The sequence below is a fragment of the Archocentrus centrarchus genome, chromosome 16 (genome assembly GCF_007364275.1).
Source record: "Archocentrus centrarchus isolate MPI-CPG fArcCen1 chromosome 16, fArcCen1, whole genome shotgun sequence".
In the NCBI taxonomy this organism is placed as follows: Eukaryota; Metazoa; Chordata; class Actinopteri; order Cichliformes; family Cichlidae; genus Archocentrus; species Archocentrus centrarchus.
The window spans coordinates 31596989-31607167 of NC_044361.1; the positions used below are offsets into that span (position 1 = coordinate 31596989).

Sequence of the window (10179 nt, forward strand, 5' to 3'; positions counted from 1 at the left end):
TGAACTTGTCACATTGTCACATGTGAAGAGATATGCAGACATATGCAGACCTGCCAGTTCAATTATTTTCCTTATTTTCTGTCATATACACTGAGAGAATGGTGGATGCTCAAATTAAGCATAGATAGAAATTCAGATCATGAGGTCAGCATATGTGTAAGTAATCCCCATTAGCAAAAATTTCAGGCTTCAGTCTGCTGGAGAAGGAAAGGAACAGCTCGTGAACTGAAGCATGCTGCATCATCTGCCAAACATGCTGGAGGTGGAGGCATTGTATGTCTATGATTGTTATGGCATGTCTGCCAGTGGAACAAAGTCACTGGTGTATATCGATGATATGACTGCTAATAAAGATAGCAGGATTAATTCTGAAGTGTGCAGAGCTACACTCTCTGCTCAGATTCAGCCTAAAGCGATCTTCTGATTATCAATTAGACTTTTTTTGTGGCAGAATGTTAGCAGTAGATTTTCTGAACCACTTGGTGGCGGCATTGCATCAGTTCGTCATTTGACCAATAACCGTCGAAGAAGAAGAAGAAGCAGCAGCAGCATTAGGAGCAGCAGGACGACGTAGTTGCTGGTTGTTGTCGTGGCTCGAGGAGCTTAGAGAAAGTCAGTCTTTGTAACTGGAATGCTTGTATGTACTTAAAAGTGTTAATAGCAGCAACATTTCTGAGGATTAAAGTGTAGCCGGTAAGGACAGCTAGCTCTCATGAACAGGTGCGGCACTGCGCGTTAGCTAAACTGCTCTCCACACGTGCGCTGAGACACTGGAGTAGGTAAGCTCGTTATTGTTTTGGTGTAAATATGAAGTAGGTATGTTACAATCACTGCATGATAGCCTAGCAAAACGGTCCGCGCTAACCTGTTTGTAGCTGCGGCTAATACGCTGAAGCGGTCTGCCAAAAACCGGGTTTCTGATCAAATGAAAGTGTGTATTTTCCGTGATTTTTTGCTATAAAGTAGGGGGGCTCTCTCTGGACAGCCTCTTTTTCGATTTTTTTTTCTTTCTGTCAAGTCTTTCGTATTGAACGGCTGATTTTCAAAAACCTCGCCAAAGTTAACGTGTCAAAACACTGATGGCACATATGGACATCAATTTAAAGTATATGGACGTGTAATTTTATGTTTAAACTTAAAACTGTTAAAGTTTCATCAAGTTTTCTTGATCAGAAAGTAGTTTAATAACGTAAGGAAAATGTCCATTGTCAAAGCGACAGTCCATCTCGGCCAATGCAATCAACAAATGAAAGAAAATAGTCAGTTAATTTAGCCAAATTAAACTATTCTGTTTGTTATAAAATTGTTTTCTCAGCTCTTACATTTTCTGTTTGCCATACTTCTGCCTCTCTTTGCTGAAAATTTCATTCAAATATTGATTTAAAGTCAGAGCAAAAATGCAAACTTTTCTGCATGTAATGCACTTTGAGATCACAGTTTTCATTGATTTGAATGGTAAAAGAGTGCATGCTAAGAGAGTAGTTAATCGGGTGTTAATTATTATTTGTGCTATCAATGTGGTTTTGGTTTAAAAATGTAATTTTTTCCATGCTCTATCTGCATGAGTTTCAGATGTAACTGGAAAAAATGAAAATTTTTGTAACATACCTAATATGAAGTAAACGCTGCACGTGAATTGACCCGTCTGCCAAAAAGTGATATTTGCCATAATACAAGAAAGATCTTCAAAAGTTTGGACACACTCACCCATTCAAACGAATGGGTGAGTGTGTCCAAACTTTTGACTGGTACTATGTTTGAAGTGGCCAAAAAGTGCTGGATTGATTATAATGTAGATGCAATAACGCAGAATCATAAAGATACTTGCAAAACAGGTGATTTCTTTAGTGTTTTATACATACATACAGAAAATGAATCAATTTTATTTTGACAGGTCAGCTGCAGAAAAGAAGTTCCCGTGAAGTGAGCCACCTGTGGATGTGACTTGCATGTATGTATGTCTTCATGCCCAGAACATGCTCTGAATGGCCTTCCCAATGATTATATCAATCACTACCCATCTGACCCATTCATAAGTGTGGGGGAGATTAAGCACAGCTTCCAAATGAGGGTTTTATTTTCTGAAATAAAGTGCATCTCTCCTGTTAAATCTAACAATTGATTCTAATACTGCCTTTGTTGTTCCAGGGCCAAACTGCTGAAAGGCAATCAGAGTTCAGGTGATGTATTGACACAACTGCATAATAATCAGACTGATTTGTCTTCACTGTACTTTAAACTTATTGCCAAATAAAAGTGAATTGTGAAGGAGATTTGCTTTGTAACATTCATTACCTGATGCTTCTTGCTTATTACATATTACCTTTAGTTCTTCTTTCACTGCTACCAGGGACAGAATCTGACTTTTTTCAGAAGTATTAATAAGCTGCCAGTTAAGATTTTGTCCTTCCCATAATGGTTGACATACTTGATTATTGATATGTGAACATTAAAGATTTCAAACAAAATGAATACTAATTTAACTTAATTCTCACCTTTGATACTTTGGAGACCCCTTAATGACCCATCTATAATTCCTGCCTGCTGGTTAGATGTTTGTGCATGTGTTTCAGAATATTTCTGCTAAATGAGAAAGTTGGAGATTATTTTTTTTACTCAATGAATGCAGATAACTAGAACAGTGGCTCATGTTTGGACCATGTCTGTGTTGAAATGACTTAGTGTGCTTTAAAATATATTATAATCATGCCATCATTAAGAGTTTCTGATCAATAGGAAAGACTAATAGCTGTAGGCGTGCTGTAAGTGGTGGTGTGCTGGAACCATTCAAATCACTAATTAGAGCTGATCTATATGTCAGTCATGATGCTGGATTAAAGACTTAAGAATAATGACTTGCTTGTTTAATAGACTTGTGGCTGTCTTTTAGATAAAATTGAACATAACCAATATTTCAGGCAATCCTTTCATGGTAAACGTTGGCAGAAAATAAAAATTGTTACAAAAGTGCTGTATGAATAAAATAGACTAAGAAATTGGCATGAGATTGTTAGTTTAGTAAAGTTGCAACTAAAAATGTGAATGAGGAGGCCTTTGAATGCTGTGTGTGTGTGTGTGTGTGTGTGTGTGTGTGTGTGTGTGTGTGTGAACGAGTGGACTGATATTGAAGTAAAAAAAAAAAAAAAAAAAAAAAGGATGAAATCCTCAGAGAAACCAGTAAAACTAAATTAAAGATGTATAAAGTCCAAAGGGCAAATATTAAGGTTATAGCAAACATAAAAAATGGGAGACGTCCCAAAGTTTTAGTAATTAGGTAAAGTAGAAGTTTAAATAAATTCTTTGCTTGATTTATGCATCTGAAAACAGAAGGTCAGGAATCGAGGAAAAATTCCAAAACTGGATCACATAGGAAGGAAAACAAGTGTCTGTTACTGTGTGTGCATGTGTATCTGAGTCCATGTGTGAGAGTGAGACTCAGAGCGTCACTGTATGTGTGTGCATCTGTGTCTGTGTGCATGTGTGTGTGTCTCAGACAGAAAGAAAAGGGGTGGGGGTGGGGCAATGGTTGCAAAGTTTTAGCATACGGAGTGTGTGTGTCTGTGTGTGAGTGAGAGACAAATCAGTTATAAGTCCTGTAAGTTATTGTTGCTTTTCTTTTGGACAAACATTTTTATAGACAATTGGAGGAAAAAAAACATGCGTGTGAATATTTTGTGTCTTCAGCTGAACTGAAGACACAAAACAAAATGCCAAATCTTGAGCTGCCGCTCTGCTACAAAGCAAAACACGGAGAACTAAAAACCTGTTTATGAAAATATATGATAAAATAAAGGTACCTTATTTGCACTTTTGGGCATTTCCATTTATTTATTTGGCAGATTTGAGCATATTCATAATAGAGTGATTATAAGAGAAGAGCGGAGATCATTTCGAATCTCTGAACAAACTGTTATTAAATCAAGAAAAAATACAAAAAGGTAATAATACAAAAAAATCAGTTTGCCCTTTAGATAAATAAGTTAAATTATTGAGACATAAACAAAGATTATGTCTCAAAAGGAGGGATATAGAATAGGAGAAAATTAAAATCAAGACTTGACTAACAAAGATCTCTGTTTCATCTAACAGGAGGCTGAACAACATCAGTGGTGCTCCAGGAGACTGGACTCTGATCAGTTATCAATAAAGAAACTGGTGCAGTTCAAGGTGTTCAAGCTCATGCAAAGCTCTCCTGAACAGACTGACAGCTTTGAAGACTGCTGTCGCTCAATAAGAAGGCCCAACATCTGACAAACAGGTGAACTGTGAGTTCTTGACCTTTTGTGTACAAGGCTGAGACCGGGGGAACTGTCAACAACAGGTGTGGTTTCCGACGTGGGGGCCGTTAACAACAGGTGCGACCAGTCACAGGTCTCAGTGAAGAACCAAAACTCTTTAGTGGTCGGGGTCAATGAACTCAAGAAAGGAAAAAAAACTGATTGCAATGTTTCAATTCCAGTCTTAGCATTTTCAGTAGTCTGACTCAATCTGTTTTGATCATTTATCATTGGGAGGCCACAGGAGTATAATCTGTTAATTGTCTCATGTAATACTAATTATTGGTTTTTCTTGACATGAGGTCTAAAGAGGGACACGTCCTGATTTCAGTTAGTTGACCACAGCTAACAATTTTGCTGCGAGCTCTGTGTAAAGTCAACAAGGGATGTGTGTGAGTATGACCTCTGACTCGAGAATTTACCACAACATTTCAGACTCGCTTGACTTTAGATTTTGACTGACTGCACTACATGGTGTTATATTCAGAACAAGACCAATAGAAATACACAAAATACAAAAAAAAAGAAGTCACAAAAGTAAAATAATCAAGGTTTTTCTTACTAACACCAGATTAAGTCCAATTAGCTTTCCTTTCTTTTCAAATTTAGAGGTCAATAATAGTTGTAATTTTAGTCATATATACATATATACGTGTGATAAATGATTGGTTGAATTGCCATAGGCAATGTATTATTAGATCTTGGAATCACAATTTTTATGTATGTTTTTATCTTTATGTTTGTTTCTATTTTTTGTCTTTAGAGTTTTCTGTTTTTATTTTATTCCAAAGTACACACTCCACATGTACACATATGATTTCCAGTATTTAAGCTTTTATAAATGACTTGACCTATAAACATATTTCTCATGAGTCAACATGAATAATTCATGTTAAGTCATTTGTGTGCATCACACTCAGGTGGACAGGTATGGTAGCATCTTAAAAGGCAGTCTATTTGTCCTTCTGTTAGCACAGGTGAACAGTGCAAACAACTGATCCATGTTTTTAATTATTCCAGCTGGCTTCAGCTTGGATGGGTGGGTGGGGGGGCTGCCACTTTCCCTCTTCGTGCAGTCCTTTAAAATTGTATTTGCTTCTCCTAAAGGAATAATGAAAAACAAATTTAATGGGTTGCAATTGGTGTATGATTTTTCTCTTTTTGCCATTTAAATATATTGTTGCATTTCTACATCAGCACAGATGTTTGAGCCTGCTTGGTTTTAATATGAATACATATACAGCTGGAGACTTGACTCTTTACTATACACGTGATTTACATAAAATAAAAACAAAGCATGGATAAAAGATCTATCTACATCTATCTATGTGCCCTTTTTTAAATGTTAAACATGTTTTCTTAAAATGATGATGATGATGACTGCGTAGCCTTACTTATGATTTTTTCATGGAGGACTCCTCTTGCCCTGTCCTGCAGTATTTTAAAAACGAATCCCTGGGGAAACATCGGCGCCAGGTATGCCACGTTTTTTTTTTGATGGCTCTGAAGAAAAATGGTGACGTTATGCAAATATAATTAAGAAGATGAATAAAAGCACAAGACGTGTGTGAGAAAATCTTACAAAGCACTGAGCCCCAATGCGCTTGCACACATGTAAGGCCTTAAAAGGTCAGCAGCTCCTGAGCTTCAGTGTGCTTTAAAATAAAGTATTTTTTACTGCAAATAAAATGCTGATATCTTCACTCGGAGCGCTTTCACTTTACATGCTGACTTTAAACTTGACAGCAGAGGTCACTCACTTTCTTTTCGTCTGAAATGGTCAAACTTGGTGTTTGTCCCATCTTTATGTCTGTGAATCAAAACATGCAGACTCTGAGTTAGTAAAGCAAAAAGACGGACAGATTTTCTGTTTCCTATTCTTTCATTTATGTTTTGATTTCAGAGGGGGAAAAGAAATATAATTCGTTTTACATTCTATGAATTTGGAGTATGAAATTAAAATTGAAAAAGGAGCCGGTTTTACAAAACGAATAACTAAAAAGTACGAGGACCACCGGACAACCGCTACTTGATGAATATATGCTGACGAAAATATCTAACTACAGCATAGTTATTGTTATAGTTATTCCTTAAACTGTAAAAACTCACCTTGGTGGGCTTTCTTGATAAAAATTAAAAATGTATGATTGCTGCCGGACTCAATATGCCATTGTTATGGCAACAAACGGCAGGCAGAAATGCAAAGTACTGTGCCCCAATGCGCTTGCACACATGTAAGGTGTGTAGTATCTTAGCAGAACCCGGCCTTCTGCCATCTGGTAGGCTCCCATGTATCTGATGACCTGTTCCTGCACTCACGCACACGTAGGAGAAAGAACACAGGATGCATTATCAGCCACAACTTTCAAGCCACATATGAACACAATCCTGAGCTTCATCCTTTTTTAGATGTTAAACATGTTTTCTTAAAATGATGATGATGATGACTGTGTAGCCTTCCTTATGATTTTTTCATGGAGGACTCCTCTTGCCCTGTCCTGCAGTATTTTAAAAACGAATCCCTGGGGAAACATCGGCGCCAGGTATGCCACGTTTTTTCTTTTGATGGCTCTGAAGAAAAATGGTGACGTTATGCAAATATAATTAAGATGAATAAAAGCACAAGACGTGTGTGTGTGTGTGTGTGTGTGTGTGTGTGTGTGTGTGTGTGTGTGTGTGAGAGAGAAAATCTTACAAAGCACTGACCCCCAATGCGCTTGCACACATGTAAGGCCTTAAAAGGTCAGCAGAACCCGGCCTTCTGCCATCTGGTAGGCTCCTGAGCTTCAGTGTGCTTTAAAATAAAGTATTTTTTACTGCAAAATAATAAAATGCTGATATCTGCACTCGGAGCGCTTTCACTTTACATGCTGACTTTAAATTTGATAGCAGAGGTCGCTCACCTTTTTTTTCTTCTGGCCAAATCCATCCTGAAATTGTTTGTCCCATCTTTATGTCTGTGAATCAAAACAGGCAGTTTTGCGGTCAACCCAAAATACTACACTGAGTCAGTAAAGCAAAAAGTTTAGCTAGTTCTACTTTTTTTCAGATAGAAACCAAATGAACGCGTTTTGATTTTCCGGCCTTTGGCTCAATTTCTGCCCAGCAACAGTGGCCCTCCCACACTCGCCCAGTCATACACTTGTAGAACGTTGGAGATCAGCAAACAAGTTAGCAAGAGCAGCAGGATACTTAGAGGTTTGGTAAAAGACAAATATCACCTATTTTCCTTAAAGTCCATAACAGGAGTTGTGGGATTTGTTTGTGTCATGGCCGGGGAGGAAACAGGCGAGGAATGGCTGACACGAAGGACTCCAGAAGTCAGCGTAACTTAAAAGGGATTTATTTAAGCAGGGGAAAAACAAATACAAAAATCTTGGAAGGGAGACGACGGGCAAACACAGGGAACACACAGGCACACAACATCAACGACGCGACAAGGAACACATGGAAACTGAGGGCTTAAATACACACTGGGTAATCAGGGCAAGAGGAAACAGCAGGGAACAACAGGTGAGGCAAATGAAACTAATTACACAGGGGAAGCAAAGCTGAACACAAAGCACAGGAAAACCAGACTGTCAAAATAAACAGGAAGTGACAAACCAAGGAACATACTGACTAAACATGGGGAACAGGCACAGACTCAGGACAGAGACGCAGACATATCACAACACTAGGAAACACAAGACATCAACCGACTGGGAGGACACACTCAGGAAATAAACTAACACAAAACGCTGGGCCAACGGCCCAGGACATGACAGTACCCCCCCCCCCCCTCAAAGGCCGGCTCCCGACGGCCAAAACAAAAAACAACCGGACCAAATAAAAAGCGACAGCACAAGGCCGGAGAGCTCCAATGTCCAAAACAGGGGGTCAAAACAAGGAACAGTTCAGGAGCTATGACAAAACAAAAACAGCAGGGGAAAAAACAGTCCACAGTTCAGGGGAGTCAGTGGGAAATCCAAAACAAAAAAACACACAGTTCAGGAGGCCGCAGGGGCCAAGGGGCCACAAAGCAAAGTCCCAACGAGGGAGGCCGACCGCGCTCCCAGCGGCGGCGGCGACGAGGACGAGGAGGAATCACTGGAGGCCGACCGCGCTCCCAGCGGCGGCGGCGATGAGGACGAGGAGGAATCACTGGAGGCCGACCGCGCTCCCAGCGGCGGCGGCGACGACGAGGGGGAGTCACTGGAGGCCGACCACGCTCCCAGCGGCGGCGGCGACGACGAGGGGGAGTCACTGGAGGACGACCGCGCTCCCAGCGGCGGCGGCGACGAAGACACACCAGAGCCGCAACATGCCCGGACTCCCCTGAGCCCAGGGCGGTCAAGGACACAGGAAACTCGGAAGGTCCGAACCGAGCGGGACCCCCTGGCGGCTCGGACTGAGCGGAACACTCCGAAGACTCCGGCGGCTCGGACTGAGCGGGACCCCCTGGCGGCTCGGACTGAGCGGGACTCTCCGGATGCTCGAACACTGGATGCACAGGCTGGGGCTGCTTTGCAAGGCATAGTGCGGGTGAGTCTGATGGTGAGGATGATGGCGACATGGGAGTTAACTGGGACTCTGACTCAGAGGCCAGAGACTCAACAGCAGTCGACGGGAGAGACAGGGGCTGAGACAAAGAAGCTGAGTGCGTGGGAGCTGACCCTGGGGAAGCTGAGTGCGTGGGAGCTGACCCTGGGGAAGCTGAGTGCGTGGGAGCAGACCCTGGGGAAGCGGAGTGCGTGGGAGCAGACCCTGGGGAAGCTGAGTGCGTGGGAGCAGACCCTGGGGAAGCTGAGTGCGTGGGAGCAGACCCTGGGGAAGCTGAGTGCGTGGAAGCAGACCCTGGGGAAGCTGAGTGCGTGGAAGCAGACCCTGGGGAAGCTGAGTGCGTGGAAGCAGACCCTGGGGAAGCTGAGTGCGTGGAAGCAGGCCCTGGGGAAGCTGAGTGCGTGGAAGCAGGCCCTGGGGAAGCTGAGTGCGTGGAAGCAGGCCCTGGGGAAGCTGAGTGCGTGGAAGCAGGCCGGGAGACGACTGGCTGCGTGGAAGCAGGCCCTGGGGAAGCTGAGTGCGTGGAAGCAGGCCGGGAGACGACTGGCTGCGTGGAAGCAGGCCGGGAGACGACTGGCTGCGTGGAAGCAGGCCGGGAGACGACTGGCTGCGTGGAAGCAGGCCGGGAGACGACTGGCTGCGTGGAAGCAGGCCGGGAGACGACTGGCTGCGTGGAAGCAGGCCGGGAGACGACTGGCTGCGTGGAAGCAGGCCGGGAGACAGAAAGAGCACTGAAACTGCTGACACTGGGGACCAAGGAAGAGCGACTGGAGCTAGAGCTGACTGAGGGCGAGGGGGAGCGACTGGAGCTAGAGCTGACTGAGGGCGAGGGAGAGCGACTGGAGCTAGAGCTGACTGAGGGCGAGGGAGAGCGACTGGAGCTAGAGCTGACTGAGGGCGAGGGAGAGCGACTGGAGCTAGAGCTGACTGAGGGCGAGGGAGAGCTGCTGGCTGCGTGGGAGCAGACTGAGGGAGAGCCGACTGCGTGGAGACTGACTGAGAGCTAGAGAGAGCTGACTGCGTGGAAACTGACTGAGAGCTAGGGAGAGCTGACTGCGTGGAAACTGACTGAGAGCTAGGGAGAGCTGACTGCGTGGAAACTGACTGAAAGCTAGGGAGAGCCGACTGCGTGGAGACAGACTGAGAGCTAGGGAGAGCTGAGGCTGAGGGAGCTGATGCGGGGAGAGCTGGCACTGGGGAAGGTGAAGCGGGGAGAGCTACAGAGGCTGACTGAGACTGAGCGGTGGCTGGAGCTACAGCTGACTGAGACTGGGAGGTGGCTGGAGCGACAGCTGACTGAGACTGGGAGGTGGCTGGAGCGACAGCTGACTGAGACTGGGAGGTGGCTGGAGCTACAGCT

General features: G+C 43.5%; 1 long non-coding RNA gene across 1 annotated transcript; it reads left to right on the forward strand.

Moving 5' to 3' along the window:
• Positions 1-533: 533 nt before the first annotated feature.
• Positions 534-5588, forward strand: LOC115794671 (uncharacterized). The gene is made up of 4 exons (XR_004021193.1): positions 534-779; positions 1895-1951; positions 2149-2180; positions 4090-5588. It is a non-coding gene; the product is annotated as an uncharacterized LOC115794671 (long non-coding RNA).
• Positions 5589-10179: the final 4591 nt, after the last annotated feature.